This window comes from Lactuca virosa, chromosome 5, assembly GCF_052849685.1.
Source record: "Lactuca virosa cultivar CGN04683 chromosome 5, Lactuca_virosa_CGN04683_v6, whole genome shotgun sequence".
NCBI classification, from domain to species: Eukaryota; Viridiplantae; Streptophyta; class Magnoliopsida; order Asterales; family Asteraceae; genus Lactuca; species Lactuca virosa.
This window is the reverse complement of record NC_136430.1, coordinates 228,779,634-228,807,411: the sequence shown is the minus strand read 5'-3', so window position 1 is coordinate 228,807,411 and position 27,778 is coordinate 228,779,634.

The window sequence follows — 27,778 nt, the reverse complement described above, 5'->3', positions numbered from 1 at the left end:
TTGACGAGTCCGTACCTCTGAGGCATTCCAGTAGAGTTAGTGTTCCACCTGTGTTATATGGTTTTCATATAACATCTGAGGGTGATACATTTATCAATGATAGTACACTGATAAGTTTGGATGAACCTAATAACTACAAGGAAGCCATGGCAGGCGCGAAGTCTGCTAAATGGAATGAGGCGATGGACAACAAGATTCAGTCCATGTATGACAATCAAGTTTGGAACTTGGTTGACAATGTACCGGGTCGTAAGACAGTCGGGTGCAAATGAATCTTCAAGAAGAAGACCGACATGGATGGGAAGGTAGACACTTATAAGGCGCGACTGGTTGCGAAAGGCTTTACTCAAACTCCGGGAGTTGACTATGATGAGACCTTCTCGCCGGTAGAGAAGATTAAGTCTATTAGGGTTATGCTAGCCATAGCTGCATCTCATGATTATGAAATATGGAAAATGGATGTCAAAACCGCTTTCCTTAATGGAAAGTTGACTGAGGATGTTTACATGAGTCAAGCAGAGGGTTTTGTCGATGCAAAGTACCCTAATAGATTGTGTAAGCTTGAGAAATCCATTTATGGATTGAAACAAGCATCTCGCAGATGGAATTTTTGTTTCGATAAGAAGGTCAAAGTGTTTGGCTTTTCGAGAAGCGAGGATGAGTCTTGTGTATATGTCAAGTCTAGTGGGAGCATAGTTAGCTTTCTGGTGTTGTATGTGGATAACATACTACTCATAGGAAATGACATCCCAACCTTGCAGGAAGTTAAGTCCTGGCTTGGGAAGTGTTTCGCTATGAAGGACCTCTGAGAAGTTGCCTATATTCTGGGGATAAGGATATTGAGAGACAGGAGTAAGAGACTAATTGGACTTAGTCAAAGTACCTACTTGGATAAGGTGTTGAAAAGATTCAACATGCAGGATTCCAAGAAAGGTGACTTACCGATCCAGAGCAATGCCAAACTGAGCAAGGCTCATAGTCCGAGTACAGAGGCTGAGATAGCTGAGATGAGTCGAATACCATATGCATTCGCTGTTGGCTCGATCATGTATGCTAGGACTTGTACTCGACCTGATGTGGCTTTTGCTTTGAGCATGGTCAGCAGATATCAAGAGAATCCTGGTAAGGCTCACTGGACTTTACCATCGGTGGGAGTGATGACTTGAGAGTGGTGGGGTATAGCGACGCCAGCTTTCAGACTGACAAATATAATTTCCGCTCTCAGTCGGGATGGGTCTTTACCTTGAATGAAGGAGCAATTACTTGGAAAAGTTTCAAGCAGGAGACAGTAGTTGATTCAACGTGCGAATCAGAGTACATAGCAGCAAGCGAGGCGACGAAGGAGGGGATATGGCTGAAGAACTTCATCGGAGACCTTGGAGTTATACCAGCTATAAAGGAGCCTATGGATATTTTCTATGAAAGCGAGAGTGCAGTGCCTTAGCCAAGGAACCAAGGGATCATGGCAGATCCAGACACATCGATAGAAAATATCACTTCATAAGACATCAAATAGAAGAAGGACTCCTCGTAGCAAAGAGGGTTTCGTCAGAGAAGAACCCAACAGATCCCCTCACGAAGGGACTGAGTAGGGTTAAGCACTTACAGCATGCGAGGTACATCAGGCTGAAGGACGATGTTAGTTTTAATGATTAGATAGCTTTTGAAACTAGTAATAGTTGAAATGTAATTGACATTTGATGATTTAAATAAAAGGTGTTTTTTATTTATAAGTAATGTTACTTTCTTGTGTCAATCATTTACTATTGTTTCACTTTGCATGTTTTGACTTCCAAAATAATTATATTATTCAAATTATCCACAGTCGATCATACGTTGGAAGTAGGTATTGAGGCAAGACTGTCATGAATTTGGCTTGTAGATTTGTCTGAATTGTATTAGACATAGCAAAGTTTGCTGCAGCATTCATGAGTGCTCATAAGATCTGAGTATTGGATTAAACCCATGCTTACTTGTATCACTTCATGGAATTTATCTTGAGTGATCGTGAGACGATAATATCATATAAGTCTTCAAACCAAGAGATATGATTTGTTGACTATGAGTTGGTTGTACATTGATAGTACGAAACCGCTTCAGTAACTTGATGCTATAAAACGTGTTGTTGTGTACAAGCATATGAGTCGAAGTTTATCTATTCATTTTAGTCCTCGGAGGATTAAAAGCGATATCTTGGGCCCCTCGATTATTTTTTTGACCTATGTGTCGGGCCCGGTCAGAACTAAATTGATGTGTTCGATTATGTTCATTGTCAAACAAATCGAAAATCGGGAAACAAACTGCTAGACAATAAGTATGACGTTGTTCCATGTATTTGTACGGCTGATATCTTGAGAATAGAGGATTATATGATCACTTATCTAAAATGGAGCGTCACAGTTCGATAGAGGCTTTTAAGAGCTATGATTGCTAGTCGGATCCTGAAGTCATACTTGCAGCTATAGTTATTAGACTTATCCAAGTGCGAGACTGTTGGATAAGGTGTCTAAGTCCATAACTATAATTGGTATGTACTTGACCCAAGAGTAGCATGGTCCATTTGGGTTGCATGGCACCAGAACAATCTGAAGGATGGACATTTGAGAAGAGGTTATTTATGATTTATTAATATATTATAAGTTCTAATATATTAATATGAAATCATATTATTTACTTAGTATTGATCAAGAATTAATTTGGAATTAATTTTGTGATCAAAAGAAACTAATTAAATATAAGGGGTTGATTTGGTAAATCATTCATTCTTATGGTGTGGGACAACGATCCATGATTCCTTAGGTTGGGCTAAACCCATGTGACAACCCATGGATGATCCATGGAGGTTTAAACCCATGGAGCCTAAGGAATATGGAAGGTCATGCCCATTATGGTTTACATGGTGTAACCCTAGTTTTGCCACACTATATAAGAAACTGTTTGGCTACCAAAATCGGCACCTAAGTAAGCTTAAAGAGTTCTAGCCGAATTTGTGAAGCAAGTGATCCTCTCTCAAGTCCTCCATTGTTGGTGGTGTTGTGTGAAGCATTTGACGCATCACATTTTGGGTGCTAGGCTCTTAAAGGTCCAAGGAATCAAGCTACAAGAAAAGGTATGTCTTCTAACTAGATTTTTGTTATACAAGTACCCATGATTGTATGCTAGTTAGGACAATGCTTTGGAAAATCATTTTGCATGTATAATTAGAGAAAACATAGATCCAAAGCATTTAGGGTTGTATATGCACCTTAAGGTTGTTAGGATGCTCAAAACCCTTCAGAGGCTGATGATAAGGGAGACCTCAAGGGACTTTAGGTGTTTAAATATGGGCTTAACCCTAAAATTTAGAGTTTTGGGATCAGCATGAGTACGCCATGCGTACTCCTTATGTAATACCTGCATACTCGAAGATTCCCATGTCATTATTTAATGTGACGCCCTACGTACACATAGTTTACGACCCGCTTAAATTCAAAATCCCTATTTTCCACTTAAACTTCAAACAACCATAACTTATTTGTTTCAAGCCGTTTTTCACGCATGCACAGAAAGGTATTGAAGAGCCCCAAAATCCTATCTCATTATTTTGACTTAAAACATACCGACTAAAATTCTTAATACACGCAAGAATCCCAATCTATAACTTTTCCCCTTTCTTCCCTTTGGGTCCAACATACGAATCAAGGGCTTAGAACTCATAACCAATATTATCAACTTTTAATAAGGCCCAACCTTACTTTCTTAAAGACCAAAGCTTTACATGATCAAATTCCAGTCCACAACCCTGAATTTAGAAACGACCTGAAACAGGGTGTTACAATATTAATCGTCTATCCTAAATTTGCGGGCATTACACTCTATTCTTGTATGATTTCATGGAAAGAAAACATGATAGTAATGTTGTAATCTGCTTAGCAATCATAATTATAATTGAAATCCATGGGTTAATTCTTGAGATGAAGAAGATGAGTTGATGTGATTGAAACTAGTGAAAACATTGATTGATTTAAACAACAATTTTTTATTTTTATCTTACAAGTTACCGAGACTTAGACTAGTTACCATCAAACAGTGTATCTGATTAGTGAATAGTATATGAGTGGAAAGATCGAGTGTCAAACTCAAAGGGAACATGGATGTACCAGTAGCAAAAGTTTCAATTAAATAAGTAAATAAAATAGGGATTTTGATTATCGAAACTAGTAACTAAAAGACAATAGCAGTCGTTTACCAAATTCTATAGTGATGGTGGTGGTGGAGTGGTAGACAATCGCAGTGGCGATTATGTGACCGATATTCTCAGTTGGTGGTTGATGATAGATGTGGACATGGATGTTGATGCTGGTAATTGAATTGTTGGATGAAAAAATAAAAATATATTTGAAAACGGTTCCTATATTTAGTAAGAACATATTGGCCATTTTTTAAAAATATAACACCTTAAAAATTAGATTTAACGTTTGAAGTGTTTCTAACTGTTAGGAAGTAAAGAGGAAAACAAGCAAAACCAAAAGCACACAAGAAACAATATTTACGTGGTTTGGTCAAGGTGACCTACGACCACGAAAAAGAGAAGAGAATTTTTATTTATGAGCTCTCAAAACAGAGGTTACAAGTACAATCCAACATAGATTTACCTGTCACTCTAGTATTCAAGACGATTTCAAATGACTATCAGGCATCCCTATTTATAGTGAAGGGATCAAACCTAAAACCCTAATGGGCCTAGCCTATAGGCCCATGAATGGTGTCAACCAATCCCAATCCGCCATGCAGTAGCTTCTGGAACATTCATCCAGGTGGTACCTCATAGTGGCAAATCATGATCCATAGTGGCACATCATGATACAAGAGTGGCACATCAAGATCACCATGGTACATCATCCAATAATCCTTGAGCATCTTCAACTTCTGAATATCCTTGGACAATCTCGGGCATCATAGTGAACATCACTATATAAATGGCACATTAGGGATACCATGGCACATCTGTAACATCCCAAAAACATGATAAAATTTTTTTCATTTTATTTAAAAGAAACCATTCTTTTAAAATCAAAATTGTTAAATGTGACTCGACCATTTGGATCATGTTCATGAAGCATTTGGAGCACTTGGACGTCAATGGAGCACTTGGGGTTCATGGAGCATGTGACAAAGGAACAGATCTTCTGAGAAAGGAATGGATCATCAGATAAAGGAACTGATCAAGTGCCAAAGGAACGGATCTTGTTCAAGGGGTTTGGAGCACCTGGAAGGAGTTTGGAGCACTTGGAAGAGGTTTGGAGCACTTGGAAGGGATATGGAGTAACAAGGGGTCCTTGTTGTGCCACATGATGAAGAGATGGGTCAAGAGGGATGCTCTTACGCCATCTTGTTTTGTTGTTGAGCCATGCATGTGCATGTTGCTCATGGTGATGTTGTTGCTCCAATATTGATGTTGTGTGCCATACTTGATGCTCTTGTGCCATTTAGATCCCTGTTGCACCAACTAGGGTTGCTGTTGCGCCATGAAGAAGCTATTGCGTCATCATGGACCATCTTGGTACATGATGCGCCATATTGATTCCTTTGATGTATCATGTTGATCCAAGTATGCATGGAAGATGATAATGCTTAAGAATGTTCCAGAAGATGCTGCATGGTAGATTGTGATTGGCTGACACCGTACATGGGACTATGGGTCAATGGGCTTGGCCTATTAGAGTTTTAGGTCTGATCCTCAAGTATAAATAGAGATGCATGCTAGGTCATTTAGTATCTTGAATTCTAGAGTGATAGGCAAATCTCTGTGTAATTATACTTGTAACCTTTGTGTTAAGAGCTCTGAAATAAAGAATACGCCCCTCCTGCTCGTGGACATAGGTCTCCTTGACTGAACCACGTAAATACTGTGTCTTGTGTGCTTTTGGTTTTGCTAGTTATCCGCTTTACTTCATAACAAGTGGTATCAAAGTTATGGTTTGTATTCTTGTGATTGAAGATGTCTACTACCAAGTTTGATTTGGAGAAGTTCAATGGCTCAAATGAATTCACTTTATGGAAGGTGAAGATGAGGGCTCTTCTGGTTCAACAAGGATGTGTGGCGGATCTGGAAGGAGAGGCAAAACTGCCAAAGGACATGGCGGCTGATAAGAAGGTGGATATTCTGACGAAGGCACATAGTGCCATTCTATTGAGCTTGACAGATGAAGTACTGAGGGAGGTTGTGGATCAAACAACTAATTTTGGGCTCTGGGATAAACTTTATGACAAGTACCATAATAACTCAGTAATGAACATGTTATATTAGAAGCAAAGGTTGTACAATCTCAGAATGTCTGAATGTACCCAAGTGAAAGATCATCTGGATAACTTCAATCGTATCATCTTGGATCTACAAGTTTTTGATGTGAAGATTGAAGATGAATGTGACATACTGTTTTGGATCGTCCGTGATTAGGGTTAATGGGCTGCAACCCGGGCATGAGGAAGCCTCGGGGCTGCGACGAGTTTGTAGAAGCGTAGGGCATCTCGTTACCTTTTCGTGGATATGAGGTTCATTGGAAACGGAGTTATATCGAGGAAACTATGGAAGTTTGAAGTTTTAACAAGATAGGTCCCTTATTTGAGAAAAGTGGCATCTGAGTATGTTGGGTGTACGTGTGTGTACGCTTAGCATACTCATGTGCGTGACTTCTAAGAGTAGCCACCTAGTACGCTGGGCGTACCAGAGGGTAAGTTGGGCGTACTAGGCTCAGATTGAAAACCCTAAATGAGGGAGTGTCCCTATATAAAGAATAAGATGGCCTCATTCCTGGCCACCATCCTCAGACAATCAACCCTCTCAAACCGTAAATACTCGTCCATTGAGCTTGTGCTGTTCATTTGTGAGCTATTGAGTGGTCTTATGTTTCTTTGGAGTGAAGAAGGAGCCTTGAAGAAGAAGGAGTGGGATTCCAGGTTGGATCTGAGCTTATATGAGTTTGGAGCTTCATCTTGAGGTATAAAGCTCAAAGCTTTCTCACTCTTTTGATTTGTGCATTATTTTAGTTTATTTCAGGGTTTTGGTCCTAAAGTTGGAAGCTATTTGAGATATTATGCTCCAGAGATTAATATCAACTTCTTTGAGTGTCTTTTGGTGGTGTGGAGTTATAAAAATCGAGACTTGGACGTTTGAATCAACCCATGCATGAGATATGTGCATTTTGAGATGAGAAAATGAGAGTTTTGGGCGTTTGTGACTTTACCAGCCATGCAAAGGCTTAAAGTCACAGACTTTATGGAGTACGAGCCTCTCGGGAGTCTAGATTTGTGATATGAGCTATGGTCTTAACGGGTTAAGACCAAGAAAGTGAGAAAATCCATATTGGACGTACGCCGAGCGTAATCCTAGTACCCCCCGCGTACTGGGTTGGTGTCCTGATCAGATTTTGTGCATGTGTATGTACGCTGAGCGTACCAAGGGAGGTACGCCCCGCGTAACCTCGCTGTGGGCTTTTTGGGCTAAATCTTATAGTGGGCCTTAAGGGTTGGGCTTGGATCTTTGGGCTTGTGTACTAGAGATTTTGAGCAGAGAAATATTATATATATGCCTTGGGCCCTTGTGTTGGGCTTGTCACTTGGACTTGAGAGTTGGGCCTCGGGAGAGGCCATTATTGGGCCTTGGTGGGCCCAATAAGTTTTAGGTTATTGATGGGCTAGTTAGTGGACTACCTTTAGACCTAAAGAGTGAGGATATGAACTTAGATCTTAATTGGGTAATTGTGGATTTTGGTCCGGTGGTAGAGGCCGGTGCAGCAGCAGTATCTATAGGAGTTGTTTATCATCTGAGGCGAGTCTAATCACTATACTTACCTAGTGTGGTAACCTTTGTGTGACCGGAGGGTCTTATGTGCTTATATTGAGCATTGTGATATCCTGCATTATGTCTTTGTGATTTATGCCGTGTATTATTCTGAGTTAGGACCGGAGGATCCACCCGAGTTGTGGGACCGGAGGGTCCCACTGAGACACATTGACCGGAGGGTCTTATCTAAGTATATCCGTGAGAGGCTAATAAGATATGTGTGGTATTTTGGGGGAACTCACTAAGCTTCGTGCTTACCGTGTTATGTGATATGTGTTTCAGGTTCTTTTCAGGATCGCGGGAAGGCGCCGGTTTGATTGTACACACCAGAGAAAGAGTTGCGTTTTGAGGATCCTGGATTATTAATCTAACAATTATGGAGTTGCGTTTGTAAATTAAATAAATGGGATTTTTGTGAAATGTGCTATGAGAATTATGTGATTTTAAAATGAAAAATTTGTTTGAAAATTTACAGTGTTAAAAGTTGGTGTCAGAGCGTTGGTTTGAGGGATTCGGATGCACCTTCGGGTATGTCAGGACTCAAACTGAGGATTTGAGAAAAAAAATTCAAAGGAAATGATTTTTCTAAAACAAGCAAGAGTTTCTAAGAGAAAAACGAGAATGAGCAGTGTGTACAATCAGCCAGAGCCCGAACGGTGATTTCCCAAAATACCCTTACTTATTTATGTTATGAGTTACTATTGAAATATTTGTGATGCATGCTAGAAGATAGGCTAGGTATTTCATATTTTAGGGCTAGAGTTGCCTGATTTGTGATGCCTTAGCCTAGGAATTGTTGCTATTTGTGATGTGCTTTGAGTATGTGCGGAGTAAGAGTATCCAACATGAATCTTTTAGAGAGAACTTTGAGTAGAGGAGTAATCTAGGAGAGATACCTAGATGAGCATTGGAGGAGCCTACTGAGGGAGTAGATAGATCCTCGCGAGAGGTAGGGTTGGTTGAGTTTGGTGATACATTTTGAGTGTGAGTAGAGCAAGTGGTGTTGTAACCTAGAGTGGTTTTACGTGTTGGTGGAGACTATTCGATGCCCGAATGCTGCTTGCTTTGTGCTTTGTGGAACTCTTCATGATGGGAGTCAGCTACTTAGTGAACATGACGATATTCAGGAGGTAGATGGCTGGCATTATAAGGAGTTCTTCAGCAGCTGATGGTAGAGAAGTGTGAGAACCTAGGAAGAGCATAGGGAGTGACTTTAGTCAGAAGAGTACGCTGATAAAGGAGAGTATTCGCTGGGTAGCGACCAGGTATATCGGGATTGGTAACCGAGAAGGTTGAGCAGCTACTTAGGAAATCTAGGATGATCCGTGTGGAAAGTATGGGTAGATGTGGCAGGTAGTATGGGTCTGTACTACTGAAAGAAGAGGACCCGTACTCGAAACAGGGAGAATTCCAGAGGTTCTAAGTAGCAGATTGAGAGGTGATAACATGGTTCGAGTTCCATGATTCGTGACGGTTAGTGCTTCTAATTTTACCAGTTTTCCCGTTGTGATTAATTAGACTGAGAACAGATATGATAGAGTGTGGGGCCAGAGGGCCATGTCGAATGAGTTTCAATGGAGCATACCTTGAGAGGGAAATCAAGTTAGTTTCCGAGAGATTTTATTGGTGAGATACCAGTTATAGTCGCAAGACTCAGGGATGAGTAGAGATGATGCTTATTGGAGGATCGTGGTCTGAGTTCAGCAATCGACCGATAGATGAGACGTCACCTTCTGTGACGGGAGTTGTGCTGTCCCCGTTTCCTGGGAGAAGCAAAAGAGATAACGAGCTTCCAGTTTCAGAGTTTGGAGGTAAACCCCGTGGGGTAGCATAGGGTTGCAACCTTTCCACCAGAGCATTTGGCCAGTATGTTTGCCGCTAGGTATTTCTTATACCATGAGAGAGTCATTGGTGGGACTACGATGGAAGAGAACAAGGAGGTTCCTTATTGGGGGAGGCATACGTTTAGCAGCAGTTCCAGGCGATTAAGAGGAGTATATCGAGGCGGTGGCCCTCGTTGTCTATGTTATGTATCGACTATGAGAGTGAGGTCTCCTGCTTTTATGATGATTCCCGCGATGGGAGGCTGGTCGAGGAATCAGAGACGAGGTGCGTGATAGTGCATTATTTCCAAATTGAGAGTCAGGACTAATTCAGAACAATTGGGGTATCCGGCGATGTGTCGGTCTGAGGCTTCGAGATGACTAGGGGCAGTCACATCGGGAGGATTCTGAGATTTTTGTCTGATTTATGGGATATATGGAGCTTCTTGGTTTCCATCGGGAAGATCATTGAGTGATTATGTGGTACGTTTCAAGAGTCAAGTGTAATGTACCTGGTGAAACAGTCTATGGCATAGATTGTTGGTATGCCAATTGGTGATGGTTCGAACCCTGAGCGGGGGAGAAATGGGAATTTTATTGAGAGGATCAGCGATCCGTCCAAGTGCGCTTAGAGAACTGGTTATGGAGATCTGCGGTGCGGACACATGAGACCTGGGGTATTGGTGGATGAGGCGAGGTGCAAGCGAGATGATGTAGGTGTATGTGCTTAAGAAATGATGAGTGATTCCACGTCAGGTGGCCATTGGTAAGAGAATTTATTGTGGCCAGGGATTTATCGGGTTTGCAAATGTTGAGTTCGAGGCGGTTGGGTCGCTGAGTTCAGGGTGCAATAGATGAGATTTACGGTTATAGGTATAGATTGTGATCTATACTCCAGGAGGGGCAGCAGTTGATTTGTCAACCAATTTCAGAGTCGGTATGAGTAGTTTTGTATGGGTGGTGATCAGTAGAGGATGGAGCTTTGGATTTTCGTCAACGTGTTTTCAGTCCTTGACGATTCCTCCGTGTTTCAATTTGTGAGATGGGATTATTTCGAGGTTTCGGGTGGCGTGAATGGAAGATCAGTGGTTGAGGCAAGACTTCATGAGATGTTGTGATCGTACCGAGGTACCCGTGTATGATGTCCTAATTTTTGGTCATGTTGAGATTTGAGTTGTGAGATGGCGAGTGGAGTATCGAGTGACTTTTGTTCCAGTGGGAACCCATCAGTTAATTGTCGTCGAGTGGGACTGTCTAAAGGGTGTATCCGTGCTAAGAAAGGTGCCTTGCCTACGAGAACTCACATCAGGAGTGGTGATGCATAAGCTGGGTGGGTGTAAGTACCTATCTATGTTGATCTGCGGAGCATGAGTTGGTGAACTCAGTGTAGTGATGACTTGATGATGAGATTATGGGGTGATAGAAGAGAAAGTGGATCCGAGTGGGAGTAATCGATTGGGATTATCAGATAAAAAACCATGGAGTGAGCCCATGGTGAGTCAGTGAGTGAGAGAGTGTGGTAAGACTACGGGGAGCCGTAGCATCCATGAGTCATTGGGAGAGGGTATCGTGGTACTGTGGGGAGCCGTAGTATTCGCTAGCCAGTGAGAGAGTGTTGTGATACTGCGGGGAGCCGTAGTATTCACTGGATAGCGGGAGAGTGCTGTGATACTGCGGGGAGCCGTAGTATTCACTAGTCAATGAGAGAGTGTCATGGTACTGCGGGGAGCCGTAGTATTCACTGGTTAGCGAGAGAGTGTTGTGATACTGCGGGGAGCCGTAGCATTCACGAGTCAGTGAGAGGGTGTCGTAAGTCTGCAGGGAGCCGTAGCATTCATGAGTCAATAAAGGAGTGTCTTAAGACTACGAGGGAAACCGTAGAACTCAGTAGTCGATAAGAGTGAATACTGTTCTACGGGGAGTTGTGGTATTCACTAGTCAGAGTATGACGCAAATGAGTTCTTAGGCTTGGGTAGCCTTACCACATGAGTCTTCGGGAACCTGGTTGCCGGACCAGGGGCAAGACTAGGGTCTCCGTGACGGTCGGGAAGTGTTACATCCCGGGTTGAGGAGGGATTATCATAACCGGAAGGAATTTGAGAGATGGTATGTGCATAAATTCGCGAATTGCGGGTATGGGTTGAGTATCAGATTGGAAATGAGTGGTTCCAGTTTTGCTGTTGAATCAGACTTTCGAGTTGAGTTTGGGACAATTCGTGTATTAAGTAGGCGAGATGAGGTTCCGGATTCATAAATGGGTTTCATTTTGAGGGGTATTGATCTCCATATGATGTCTTAGACCGGAGTGGGTCAATTTCGTTGGTATGGGAAGAACTGCGAGACACATGGAACCAGTAGGTGGTAGACGACAGAGGTCGGAGGTGAGACGACTTCAGATGGAGTTGTAGTTTTTTGCTTGGGGTAAAGAGAACTTCATGACTTGTGTCACGATGGGCCGAGATAGTTATCGTGAGAAGGAAGTCAGTAAGTCGTTTTATTGGGTGTGCGGTGGGTAACCTTTGGAGGTTCAACTATTGGTTCGGGAGTTGACCTGGTGCTTAGTGTTGCAAGGGACATTTGAGAGGAACTGGGGCTTATGATTAAGGGTTTCATAGGATTGTTCCGAGCTGGATTGACCGTTTTCTTGTGTCTGAGGACAGAGTTTTGAGGATCATTCCTTCAGAAGAGTTCTGATAGTTGTTCAGGCGGTGGGTCCTTAGTGGGATATGACATTTCGGTTCCTTTTGAGTCACGACCGGGATCGATTAGAGAATCAGAATTGGTAGAGTGCTCTTAGAGTCTGTTATTCGATGAGTGATTAACATGATGATATTTTGCAAGGGTGGTCTGGCAGGGAGATAGAGCACTAGAGTTTTCAAGTTCTGGAGAGACAGATCGAGTACCGCAGCGACAGAAGGGTCTGTTCTTCTTCGGGGTCGAGAGTTCCTGTTGGGTTCAGGTGTCTTTGGAAGAGATTGTTGTATGATATGAGGTCCTTTCGGTGGTGCTTCTCGGGTTATCGGGTTCGATCTATGTGTTGATAAGGAGCGATTTTGAGGACGAAATCTAATTCAAGTGTGGGAGAATTGTAACATCCTGTTTCAGATCGTCCGTGATTAGGGTTGCTGGGCTGCAACCTAGTCACGAGGAAGCCTCGGGGCTGCGACGAGTTAATAGAAGCATAGGGCATCTCGTCACCTTTCCATGGATATGAGGTTCATTGGAAACGGAGTTATATCGAGGAAACTATGGAAGTTTGAAGTTTTGACAAGATAGGTCCCTTATTTGAGAAAGGTGGCAGCTATGTACGCTGGGCATACGTGTGTGTACGCTTAGCGTACTCATGTGCGTGACTTTTAAGCAGAGCCACCTAGTACGTTGGGCGTACTAGGCTTAGAGTGAAAACCCTAAATGAGGGAGTGTCCCTTTATAAAGAATAAGATGGCCTCATTCCTGGCCACCATCCTCAGACAATCAACCCTCTCAAACCCTAAATACTCGTCCATTTAGCTTGTGTTGTCCATTTGTGAGCTATTGAGTGGTCTTATGTTTCTTTGGAGTGAAGAAGGAGCCTTGAAGAAGAAGGACTGGGATTCCAGGTTGGATCTGAGCTTATCTGAGTTTGGAGCTTCATCTTGAGGTATAAAGCTCAAAGCTTTCTCACTCTTTTGATTTGTGCATTATTTTAGTTCATTTTAGGATTTTGGTCCCAAAGTTGGAAGCTTTTTGAGATATTGAGCTCCAGAGATTAATATCAGCTTCTTTGAGTGTCTTTAGTGGTGTGGAGTTATAAAAATCGAGACTTGGACGTTTGAATCAACCCATGCATGAGATACGTGCATTTTGAGATGATAAAATGAGAGTTTTGGGTGTTTGTGACATTACCAGCCATACAAAGGCTTAAAGTCACAGTCTTTATGGAGTAAGATCCTTTAGGGAGTCTAGATATGTGATATGAGCTAAGGTCTTAACAGGTTAAGACCAAGAAAGTGAGAAAAGCCATATTGGACGTACGCCGAGCGTAATCCTAGTACGCCCCGCGTACTGGGTTGGTGTCCCCGATCAAATTTCGTGCATGCGTATGTACGCTGAGCGTACCAAGGGAGGTACGCCCTACGTAACCTCACTGTAGGCTTTTTGGGATAAATCTTATAATGGCCCTTAAGGGTTGGGCGTGGATCTTTGGGCTTGTGTACTAGAGATTTTGAGTAGAGAAATATTAGATATATGCCTTGGGCCCTTGTGTTGGGCTTGTCACTTGGACTTGAGAGTTGGGCCTCGGGAGATCCCATTCATTATTGGGCCTTGGTGGGCCCAATGAGTTTAAGATTATTTATGGGCTAGTTAGTGGACTATCTTTAGACCTAAAGAGTGAGAATATGGACTTAGATCTTAATTGGGTAATTTTGAATTTTGGTCCGGTCTTAGAGGTCGGTGCAGCGGCAGCATCTATAGGAGATGTTCATCATCCAGGTGAGTCTTCTCACTATACTTACCTAGTGTGGTAACCTTTGTGTGACCGGAGGGTCTTATGTTCTTATATTGAGTATTGTGATATCCTGCATTATCTCTTTGCGATTCATGTTGTGTATTATTCTGAGTTAGGACCAGAGGGTCCACCCAAGTTGTGGGACCGAAGGTCCCACTAAGACACATTGACCGGAGGGTCTTATCTGAGTATAGCCATGAGCGGCTAATGATATATGTGTGGTATTTTGGGGGAAGTCACTAAGCTTCGTGCTTACCGTGTTATGTGATATGTGTTTCAGGTTCTTTTCAGGATCGCGAGAAGGCGCCGGTTTGATTTTACACACCAGATAAAGAGTTGTGTTTTGAGGATCCTGGATTATTAATCAAACAATTATGGAGTTGCGTTTGTAAATTAAATAAATGGGATTTTTGTGAAATGTTCTATGAGAATTATGTGATTTTAAAATGAAAATTTTGTTTGAAAATTTACGGTGTTACAATGAAGATCAGGCGCTAATTCTCTTATGTTCGCTTCCTAACTTATATAAGAATTTCATTGATACCATGCTTTATGGTAGAACAACAATCACTGTGAATGATGTGAAGGACTCTATGATGTCCAAGGAACCGAAAAGAAAAGTTTCAGGTGGAGAGGAGGTGTCCAGTTCCGGTTTGATTGTAGGGAGAGGGAGGACATAAGAGATGAAAGGGGGAAACAGAGGGATATCACGTTCAAAATCGAAGTCTAAAGGTTCATCAAACATGAAATGTTATAATTATAAGGAGAAGGGGCACTTCAAGCGAAATTTTCCACAATTGAGGAATGGGAAGTCCAAGAGTGAATCAATTAGCAATAACACTGCTGCCGTGGTTCAGGAAAGTTCTGATGAAGGGGAAGATGGTGATGAACTAACTATGTGTACATCAAGTTCTGCCGATGCTTGGGTCTTGGATTCTGGAGCATCCTATTACATGACGTATAATCGTGACTGGTTCGAATCCTTCAAAGAGTGGGATGGCACAGTCAAGATGGGTGATGATTGGGTGAGCAGTATCAAAGGTAGTGGTACGGTGCAGATCACGATGAATGATGACATGGTAAGGAAGTTAGATTGCTGGTACGTTCCAGAACATCTGAAGAATCTAATTTCTCTTGGCACATTGGCTAAGAATTGGATGAGGTACGCTGGTGAAGGTGACTGGGTCAAAGTGACCAAAGGCTCACTGGTTATAATGAAAGGGAAGATGAATCATGGAGGGATCCATATCGTAGAAGGCAGTACGGTTATGGGAACAGTGGCTATCTCCCAATCCTTGAATGAAGGTTATGACAAGACAGAGTTGTTGCATCGTAGGTTGGGGCACATAAGTGAGAAGGGCATGTCAGTTCTAAGTAAACAAGGACTGCTTGGTGGAAAGGCTACTGGAAAGATAAAATTTTGTGAAGCTTGCATCAAGGGAAAACATCGATTAGTGAAGTTCGGTACCGGTCAACACACAAGCAAGGAAATCCTGGAGTATGTTCACTCAGATTTGTAGGGTCCTACACCAGTAAAGTCTCAAGGAGGATGCTCATACTTTGTGACGTTCATTGATGACTATTCAAGGAAGGTTTGGTTGTACTTTCTGAAGATGAAGGATGAGGTGTTTGGGAAGTTCAAGGAGTGGAAGACCATGGTCGAGAAAAGGACTGGAAAACGAGTCAAGACGCTGAGGACAGACAATGGGTTGGAGTTCTGCAATGCTTCATTTGATAATTTCTACAACGCAAAAGGTATAGTGAGACACAGCACTGTACGGAACACACCACAACAAAATGGAGTGGCTGAATGTATGAATCAAACACTCATGCAGTATGCAAGGTGCATGCAGATATTTGCTAACTTATCCAAGCAATTCTGGGCGGAAGCAGTTAACACTGCATGCTATGTGGTGAAAAGATCACCGTCAACTGCAATAAACTTAGAGACTCATCAAGAGGTATGGTTCGGGAAACCCTCTGACTATTCTGGTTTACGTATATTTGGATGCCACATATGCTCATGTGAATGAAGGTAAACTTGAGCCAAGGGAAACGAAGTGCATATTTCTAGGATATGCGACAGGAGTAAAAGGTTATCGACTGTGGTGTACAGAAGAAGGAAGAACTCCTAAATTTATCATGAGCAGAGATGTGACCTTTGATGAATCTGCTATGGGTAACCAGGGAGGAGGTGAAACAAGTCAAGCAGGGAACAAAGATTAGGGTGCTAGCCAGAAGGTGAAGTTTGCATCTCAAAATCCAGACACAGTTGGGATAAGTGACAAAGAGCAAGGCGGAAATGAACAACCTGGAGAAGATAAAACCCAAGAGCAATAGATGAGATCTTCGTCCAGTGGTACTGATGCCGAGAAAGATGATGGGTTTGAATCTATAGCAAATAGAATATCGAAGAGGGTTATTGGACAACCTGACAGATATGTGGGATGTGTGAATTCAGGTGAACTTCAATCCATTGCTTTTGCCTTAGCAACTGGAGAAGACATTGACACCGAGGAGCCTCAATCATATAAAGAGGTTGTGGTGAGTAAAGAAGCAAATGACTATTTGATGGTCATGAATGAAGAAATGCAATCATTAGAGAAGAATTAAACATGGGATCTTGTTCAATTACCAAAGGGAGCAAAGCCAGTAGGATGCAAGTGGATCTTTAAGAAGAAGAAAGGGATACTAGGAGTTGAACCTGCTAAGTTCAAGGCAAGGTTGGTGGCAAAAGGGTTCTCTCAGAAAGAAGGAATTGATTATCACGAGGTGTTCTCACCAGTCATGAAGCAGAAGACAATTCGGATTCTTTTTGGTCATGGTGAGTGCATTTGATTTGGAGCTTGAACAGCTTGATGTGAAAACTGCATTTCTTCATGGAAATTTAGAAGAGAAGATTTATATGTCCCAGCCAAAAGGGTTCCTTGATGCTAAGAAGGACCATGTATGTTTGCTGAAGAAATCCCTGTATGGTTTGAAGAAGTCTCCACGACAATGGTACAAGAGATTTGATTCATTCATGATCTTGAATGGCTACACTCGGAACCAGTTTGACAATTGTGTTTACTCAAAGGAACTGTCACCAGATTCCTACATATATATGTTGTTGTATGTTGATGATATGCTCATCGCAGCCAAATACATGACTGGAATAAATTACTTGAAGGCAACCCTGAAGAATGAGTTTGATATGAGCGATTTAGGAACAACAAAGAAGATACTGGGGATGGAGATACAAAGGGATAGAAAAGTAGGGAGGTTGTGTATTTCTCAACAAAAGTACATTGATAAAGTTCTGCAATCCTTCAACTGTGATCAGTCCAAGCCAGTTGGAACTCCTTTGGCGGCTCACTTTAAACTTGGTCCAAGCACTATACCCACTACTAATGAAGAAAGGAAGTACATGATCAGGGTTCCATACTATAGTGTTATTGGAAGTATCATGTATGTTATGGTCTGTAGCAGACCTGATTTGGCTCATACAGTTAGTGTGGTTAGCAGGTTTATGAGTAATCCAGGGAAGTCTCATTGGGAAATTGTAAAGTGGATCTTGCGATACTTCGAGGGAATGACGGATGTTTGTCTGGTGTATGGAGCAAATAAGAAGAGTGACTTGGTGGGATATGCTGACTCTGATTATGGTGGTGACTTGTTGAAGCGTAGGTTACGGACGTGCTACATATTCACTTTATTCGGGTGTGCCATCAGTTGGAAGTCAACGTTACAAGATATTGTTTCTTTGTCTACAGCTGAATCCGAGTACATATCCATGATGGAAGGAATAAAGGAGGATATATGGTTGCAAGGGATTATTCAGAGTCTTTTTCTAAAGGTGGAGAAACCTGTCTTGTATTGTGACAGTCAAAGTGCTTTGAGTCTTGTAAAGAATCCTGTGTATCATGAGAAGACGAAGCACATTGATGTCAGTCTGAATTTTATTCAGGATATTCTGGAAGGATACAAGTTTTCAATACTGAGGACTGATACCAAGGTAAACCCAACAGATATGTTGACAAAGTCGTTGCCCACAGAGAAGTTCAAGCTATTCTTGGACTTGGTTGATGTTCGCAGGAGGTAGGTCCCTTCGGGGATGAAGAGCAGGAAGGGAGAGGAAGTTCGTATTCGAGGTCGAGTTCAGAGGATGCTCAAGTCAAGGTGGAGATTATTAAATGTGACTCGAGCATTTGGATCATGTTCATGAAGCATTTGGAGCACTTGGACCTCAATGGAGCACTTGGGGTTCATGGAGCATGTGACAAATGAATGAATCTTTTGAGAGAGAAATGGATCATGATCATCAGACAAAGGAATTGATCAAGTGCCAAAGGAACGGATCTTGTCCAAGGGGGTTTGGAGCAGCTGGAAGGAGTTTGGAGCACTTGGAAGAGGTTTAGAGCACTTGTAAGGGATATGGAGACACAAAGGGTCCTTGTTGCGCCACATGATGAAGAGATGGGTCAAGAGGGATGCTCTTGCGCCATCTTGTTCTCCTCTTGCACCATCTTGTTTTCTTGTTGAGCCATGCATGGCCTTGTTAAGCCATGCATGTGCCTGTTGCTCATGGTGATGTTGTTGCTCCAAGATTAATGTTGTGCGCCATACTTGATGCTCTTGTGCCATTTAGATCCATGTTGCACCATCTAGGGTTGTTTTTGCGCCATGAAGAAGCTATTGCGCCATCATGGACCATCTTGGTACATGATGCGCCATATTGATTCCTTTGTTGTGCCATGTTGATCCAAGTATGCCTAGAAGATGATAATGCTCAAGAATGTTCCAGAAGATGCTGCATGGTGGATTGTGATTAGTTGACATCCTTCATGGGCCTATGGGCCAATGGGCTTGCCCCATGTGGGTTTTAGGTCTGATCCCTCAAGTATAAATAGGGATGCATGCTAGGTCATTTAGTATCTTGAATTCTAGAGTGATAGTCGAATCTCTGTGTAATTGTACTTGTAACCTCTGTATTGAGAGCTCTAAAATAAAGAATACTCCCCTCCTGCCCGTGGACGTAAGTCTCCTTGACCGAACCACGTAAATACTGTGTCTTATGTGCTTTTGGTTTTGCTAGTTATCCGCTATACTTCCTAATAAAAACCATATCAACCAAGTGTAAAATACAATTATTCCCAATATCCGTGTAACAGAAAATCTCCCAAAAGCATGTCATTGAAGGATGTGTACGATCACGCCTTCGCCTTGCCCCGGTCATCAGAAGTACCTGAAACATAAACTGAAACCGTTAGCCGAAGTTTAGTGAGTTTCCCCCAAAGTACCACCAGAAAAACATATAACATATACAATTCTGCATGCTGGGTCTACAACCTCCTGGTTGGCTTACCCTGGACCAAAACCTCCCTGTTGGATTACCCTGACCCACAACCTCTCGGTTGGATTGCCCCGGTATGTTGACTATCAGCACAAAGTAGTACAATCTCAACCCCAAACATTCCGCGTCAACAAATAACAGATAACAAACATTTTTAGCAGACATTCAATCACATAGCCAGTAATTACAGGCAGATCTACCAGTCTAACGTGTATTCGAAGTCATCAGATAATCATAGAGATCTACTACATATTCAGCATAACATCATTCAATATTTCCTAGATATCAAATTCGGTGGGTCGGCCTTGGTGCCTTTGACCCACAAGTACAGAGAGGAAAACTCGCCTCTTAGTCTGAAAAGATCGTTGAACAGGACACTGCTCTGAATATCAGCTTTACCGGTCACCTATTCATCAAATAGTGATCAATCTCAAATACAACTCAAAATACCCTTAGATCAAACTTGGTCAAACCCTGGTCAAAGTTAAAAGTCAAAATAATTGAGGAATACCATCCTCACGACGTGACACCCATTTGATTACGTCGTGAGAACGCTCTGATCAGAAGTACTTAATGAAACTCTTAATCCCTTTTTGGCCAAACAACCAAATCCTCCATAGTGTCTTATTTACTCAAGAACATCATAAAAATTATGGATTTTTGGACATGCATGTCCCCAACACTATCTAAGGCACAAAATGAGGAAATGACACCAAATCTCATGCATGTGACATAAAGCTTAACCATATTTCAGATGTAGCATCTATATTACTCAATGGACACTGGTGATCCATAAAGTTGGCAACTTTATGGATTTCAACCACTACACCATCTTGAATATGAAGGATTAAGCATAAAAACCTAGATCTAAGCTTATGTACTCATAAAGCAATGAACTTGAAACTCACAAAAGGTCCAGAAGGTGTGAAAATGCCTGATGGTGAGACTTGAATGCAAAAATGATGGACTAGATGATCTTCCTCTTCTTCTCCTTGGCTAGAAACACCACAAATAAGCTCAAGATCAAAATATGGCTGCTAGGGACTCAAAGCGGAGTGCAAGGAGGTGATGGAGGCTGAGGGTGGGCTAACCCTAGCCCTCACTTCCTTTAAATTTTGAATAAAAACTCCTAAATTTAGGGTTTCCTCTTAGGCTAGCCTCACGTCGTAAGCCATATATGCTCACGTCGTTAGCCCAAAAGGTGATGCACAATTGCACTAATCTCCTCACGACGTGACATACATACCTCACATCGTTAGTAGGGTTAAAATCTTTGAATTTTAAAGCTTGAAATTGGATTACATGAACTGAATGTTACAATTCTCCCCCACTTGAACTAGATTTCGTCCTCAAAGTCCAATGTTGTGACCAACTAGGGGTAATGCTCCTGTATCTCTGATTCGAGTACCCATGTCTATTTGGAACCTTTCCAATGCTACCACTGAACATTGACTAAAGACACCGCCTTGTTGTGCAAGGCCTTCGTCTTCTAATCAATGATCGCCACTGGTCTCTCAATATAATTCAGGCGATCATTTACATGAACATCATCCAGAGGAACAACCGATGAATCATCATCCATGCACTTCCGAAGCTGCGAAACATGGAGGGTGTTGTGGATCTGACTAAGCTCCTCAGACAAATCCAACCTGTAAGCTACCTTTTCAACCCGAGAAATCACTTGAAATGGCCCAATATACCAGGGCCCCAACTTTCCCCTCTTCCTGAAATGTATTACACCCTTCAAGGGTGACGCCTTCAGGAAAACCATGCCTCCAACCTGGAACTTTAGCTAAGATCGACGCTTGTCGGCATAAATCTTCGTCCAACTCTGTGTTTTCTACAGCTCTATCTGATTTGCTAAATAATCTCCTTCGTCTGAAGGACTACCTCAATCCTTACCATAACCCTGTGACCGACCTCTCCCCAGTAGACTAGGTTACGACACTTCCTCCTATAGAGAAACTCAAACGGCGGCGCACCGATACTGGAATGACTGCTGTTGTTGTAAGAAAACTCCGCCAGCGGAAGATAGGAGTCCCAACTCCCACCGAAATCTATGAAACAAGCTGTCACCATATCATCAAGTGTCTAAATGGTCCTCTCACTCTGGTCGTTAGTCTGCGGATGATAAGCAGTGCTAAAATAAAACCTAGTGCACAGTTCCTCGTGGAACTTCTGCCAAAAATGAGATGTCAACCGTACATGCTGATCGGATACAATGGAGACTGGAACACCATGACAGGCTATGATCTCACGCACATATACATCGGCAAACGAGCTCCCCTGGATGGCTAAGAAATGGGTAATGTTTGTCAAGCGGTCCACTATCACCCAAATCGCATCAAACCCCTTAACTGTCCAAGGAAATTTGGTGATGAAATCCATGGTGATTTGTTCCCATTTCCACATGGAAACCTCCAAAGGCTGAAGCTTGCCATGCGGCCTCTGGTGCTCGCCTTTAACCATCTGACAGGTCAAACACCGCTCGACATACCAGGCTATCTCCCGCTTCATGCACGGTCACCAATAACTAAGTTGCAAATCTCGATACTTCTAGACCTGTGTTTCTCCTCCAACACAACCTACCTGACCCCACCAAAATCCGGTACCCATACACGACCATATCGGGTCAATAATCCACGAATGTCAGTAGAAAACCTGTCAATCTAACCTCTGATTCACTCATGCTTCTAGTTCTCTATCTTGACTCCCTCATTCCGGGCCTCTCTAATCATACCTAACAATGGAGAATCAATCAAAATCCTCATACAAAGGCGCCCAATAGCAGGACTAGCATTCTTGCGGCTCAAAGCATCCGCGACCACATTCGCTTTCCGCGGGTGGTACAAAATCTCACAGTCATAGTCCTTGACCACGTCAAGCCACCTGCGCTGCCTCATGTTCATATTTGGATGATACATAAGATATCTCAAACTCTTGTGATATGTGTAGATGGTACAACGGACCATATACAAATAATGCCCCCAAATCTTGAGAGAAAACACTATTACTCCCAACACCAAATCAAGAGTCAGATAACGGACCTCGTGCGACTTCAGCTGCCGAGAAGCATAAGAATTAACTCTCTCTTGTTGCTTAAGAACTGTCCCAAGGCTGGTGATGGATGCATCAAAAAACACTATGAAATCCTTAAAATCCTCAGGGAGAGGAAACAATGGGGCGTCACATAATTTCCGCCTTAAAATCTCGAATGCAGCCTGCTGCTCAGACCCCCGACGAAAATTCACGCCCTTCCTTGTCAGACGAGTGAGGGGTATTACAATCTTGGTGAAGTCCTGAATAAATCTCTGATAATACCCTAGTAATCCCAAGAAACTCCGGATCTCATGTGGGGACTTTGGAACCTCCAACTAAATAACAACCTCAATCTTGGTCGGGTCGACTAAAATCCCGCTTTAGTTAACGAGATGTCCCAAAAACTGAACCTCTCGTAACCAAAACTCACACTTAGAGGACTTGGCATAAAGCTATTCCTGCCTCAATACTCCCAGAAGCTCTCGAAGGTGCTCCTCATGCTGCTCTCAGGTCTTGGAATACACAAAGATAGCATCAATGAAAACGATGATGGATTGGTCAAGCATCGACATGCATACTCGACTCATCAAATCCATAAATTTCGCAGGTGCATTGGTGAGCCCAAATGGCATCACCACGAACTCGTAATGGCCATAACGATTCTGAAATGTGGTCTTTTCTACGTCCTCCTCTCTAACCCTCATCTGATGATATCTTGACCTCAAATCGATCTTGGAGAACCAAGATGCTCCCTACAACTGATCGAAAAGGTCATCAATCTACAGAAGTGGGTAACGGTTCTTTACCATCAACTTGTTCAACTCCCGGTAATCAATGCACATCTGGTGTGAACCATCCTTCTTCTTGATGAACAAAATTGATGCTCCCCTCGACTAACTACTCATCCTAATAAACTACTTTCCCAACAACTCCTGAAGCTGTGAGGACAACTCCTGCATCTCAGGCGGTGTCAATTGGAATGGTGCTTTAGCAATTGGAGCTGCACCTGGAACCAAATCGATCCTAAACTCAACCTGCCTCTCAGGAGGCACACCGGGTAACTCCTCCGGGAACACATCAACAAACTCTCTAACAACAGGTACATCCAAAACCGAAACCTCCTTCCCAATCTGATTATCAAACATATATGCAAGATAGCCCAAACAACCATGTTGAATATACCGCCGAGCCCTGGTAGAAGAACAAAAAGCTGACCCAATCCTATTACCCTCTCTATAGATAACCAGTTCTCCCCCACTTAGGGTTCGAACTACCACCCATTGACCCTCACAGTAAATCATAACACCAAACCTACTTAACCAATCCATCCTTACTATCACACACACATCCCTTATGGGGATAGGAATCAAATCAATTGGGTAAGGCACCCCAAAAATCTCCAAGATACAACCCTGATAAACACTCGATGTAGAAACCCCGTGTTCGTTGGCGATAGAAACATGCAACGAACACTCTAACTCTCCAAGATTCATATCAAAACTCATACTGAAGGACTGAGATACAAAGGACTGACTCATACTCGAGTCAAATAGAACAAGAGCAGGCAAGGAGTTCACTAAGAAGGTACCTAACATAATCATAACCATAAGCATACCATAAAATAACTGACAAAATAATAAATGGAAACATATCAGTAACGACGTCCGACGCCACTCTGGCTTCCTATGTAATGAGCTGGAAAGCACGAACTCGAGCCCTTGGGGGCTCGGCCCTACCATGGCGTCCATCTGCAATCCTAGGGGTAGTAGTAGCTCGCTCCTGCACAGGTCTGGCGGCAAGTAAGGGACACTGGGCCATCATATGTCCCACTTTTTCACAATGATAGCAAATCCTACTGCTTAGTGGAGGAGCCTGCTGACGACTATCCCTCGCAAATTTTCCCTCCCCGCCATAATTGTGGCATGTAGAAAAAGAAGATCGACAGACACCATCATGAACCATGTCGCACTTCCCACAAGTGCGGCCCTTCTGGCCTCCAGCTCTCGAATCAACGGGTTTGAACCGCTTTGTTTCTGGTTGTGATTGAACGGGAGCCTGCCTTAACTCCCTCGTTTGAATCTCAATCTCAATCTCCTGCCTCCTCGTGGTATCCTGAAGCTCAGTGAGGGAACCATAACGTTGGGTGGACACGAACTGTCGAATATCGACCTTATGCATGCTCAAGTACCGAGTCATCTGAGCCTGCTCCGAAGCAGCAAACTCAGGGCAGAAAAGAGTCCTATCAGTAAAAATCTTGGTGATCTTTGTCACCGTCTTAGTAGTCTGCCTCAAATCCAAATACTCCTGAGCTAACCTCTCCCTCTCCACAAAAGGAACGTATCTCACCTGGAACATCTCTAAGAACTGCTCCTAAGTAACAACAGCTCTCTGCACAGGAGTGTAAGCACCAGTTACCAACCTCCACCAATGCTTCACCCCCAACCTTAGAAGGTTCAAGATGAACTTGACCTTCTGGTCAGCAGAGCAAGAACACGTGAAGAAACAACCCTCCATATCAAATAGCCACCTCATCGCTACAATCGGGTCCCTGACCCCATCAAACTCTGGGGGATTTGTATTGTCGAAGTCCCGGTACTAGAAATCTCTCTCCCCCCAAACCCCCGTAGCAGCAACAGTTATGGTAGCTGCACAGTTGCAGCCTCAGTAAGAGCAGCATAACAATCATCAAAGAGCTCAATCATGGCGGTCTTGATAGACCCAACCATCTCCGGAATCGATCCTCGAACAGCACTAGCCACCTCAGTGGTAATCATCTCACGTATATGATCATCAGTACCCCTGGCCTATCGTGGCAACTCGCTCCAGATCCGGAACAAGATCCTCTCGTAAACACCATACTGAAAAATACACTAAAATATATATATCAGAAGTGCCATAATTCATACAACAAAACCATCCCAGACAAACAAAATCCTCGGGGTTTGTGACTTCCTTGCTACTCTTACGGGTCTTGTGCTTCTAGTAGTACGGGCCCATACTACCTTCCACACCTACCCGTATTTGTTTCAAAGGATTATCACAAACTTCCCACACAAGTACAACAACTAGGATACACATACATCCTATCCATACTCTCTCGAGAGTTTCTAATCACACCTCATCTGGTCGGCTGCTCATACACCTACCCACCCATGAAACTTCCACCAACCCTGTACCGCTCGTGCATGCTAATCATACATAATGCTGGATCCTATAGATAATGGAATACTTGATTCAAACCTAAGCCCACAACCAAACAAGGAATAAGAAATAAGCCTAAACCAAACATTATCAGGCTATAAAATCTTAGTTAAGTACAACTATGATGCATACACTAAGGGATTATAGTAATCATGACAATTTCATCTAACATACAAGAGGATCTCCTAGGCTATCAGGCATCATACGTCAGACAATTCTATCATGCAATTCATGAGGATCCCTAGCCTACCACTAGCATGCAGTGCTACTCATATCATAACAAATAATAGTGTGGTAACTTGGGGTATATTTTCTTGCTCTGGTTGATTGTACACATCTCCTCCTTCCTGAGTTGCTTTTTGAAAACAATTTGAATTTAATTTGAAAATTATTTTGAAAACTTTTTGAAAACCTTTTTCAGTTCCTTAGTTTGATTCTGGATTGACACAAATGTTCATCCAAATCTCTCAAACCAGGGCTCTGATACCAACTTGTAACATCCCGAAAACACGATAATTTTTTTTTTCATTTTTAATTTAAAGGAAACCGTTGTTTTCAAATCAAAACCATATCAACCAAGTGTCAAATATAATTATTCCCAAGATCTGTGTATAAGAAAATCTCCCAAAAACATTTCATTGAAGGATGTGTAAGATCACGCCTTCGCCTTGCCCCGGTCGTCAGAAGTACCTGAAACATAAAACTGAAACGCTAAGCCAAAGCTTATTGAGTTGCCCCTAAAGTACCATCACACAAACATATAACATGTACAATTCTGCATGTTGGGTCCACAACCTCCCAGTTGGATTGCCCTTCATATAACGTACTGGGTCCACAACCTCCTGGTTGGATTACCATGGCCCACAACCTCCCGGTTGGATTGCCCTGGCCCACAACCTCCTGGTTAGATTGCCCCGGTCTGTTGACTGATAGCACAAAGAAATACAGTCTCAGTCCCAAACATACCATGTCGACATATAACAGATAACAAACATTTTTAGCAGATAATTAGTTATATAGCTAGTAATTACAGGTAGTCCTACAGATCTACCAGTCTAACACGTATCCGCAATCATTAGATAATCATACAGATCTACTACATATTCAGCATAACATCATTGATTTTAAGGATATTAAATCCAATGGCTCAGCCTTGGTGCCTTTGACCCACAAGTACAGTGAGGAAAAATCACCTCTCAGCCTGAAAAGATCGCTAAACAGGACACTGCTCCGAATATTAGCTCTACCGGTCACTTATTCATCAAATACTGACCAATCTCAAATACAACTCAAAATACCCAAAATACCCTCAGATCAAACTTGGTCAAACCCTGGACAAAGTCAAAAGTCAAAATAATTGAGGAATACCATCCACACGTCGTGACACCCATGTGCTCAGGTCGTCAAAACGCTCTGATCAGAAGTTCTTATTGAAACTCTTAATCCGTTTTTGGCCAAACAACCAAATCCTCCATAGTGTCTTATTTATTCTAGAAAATCATAAAAAATCATGTCTTTTTAGACATGTATGTCCAATGCATGTCCCAAACACTATCTAAGGCACAAAATGAGGAAATGACACCAAATTTCATGCATGTGACATAAAACTCAACCATATTTCAGATCTAGCATCTATATCACTCAATGGTCACTAAAGATCAATAAAGTTGGCAACTTTATGGATTTCAACCACTACATCAACTTGAATACGAAGTATTAAGCATAAAAACCTAAATCTAAGCTTATGGATTCATAAAGCAATGAACTTGAAACTCACAAAAGGTCCAGAAGGTGTGAAAATGCTTGATGGTGAGACTTGAATGCAGAAATGATGGACTAGATGCTCTTCCTTTTTCATATCCTTGGCTAGAAATGCCACAAATAAGCTCAATATCAAAATATGGATGTTAGGGTCTCAAAGGGGAGTGCAAGGAGGTGATGGAGGCTGAGGGTGGGCTAATCCTAGCCTTCACTTCCTTTAAATACGGAATAAAACCCCCAAAATTAGGGCTTCCTCTCATGCTAGTCTCATTTCGTAAGCCATATGTGCTCATGTCGTGAGCCCAAAG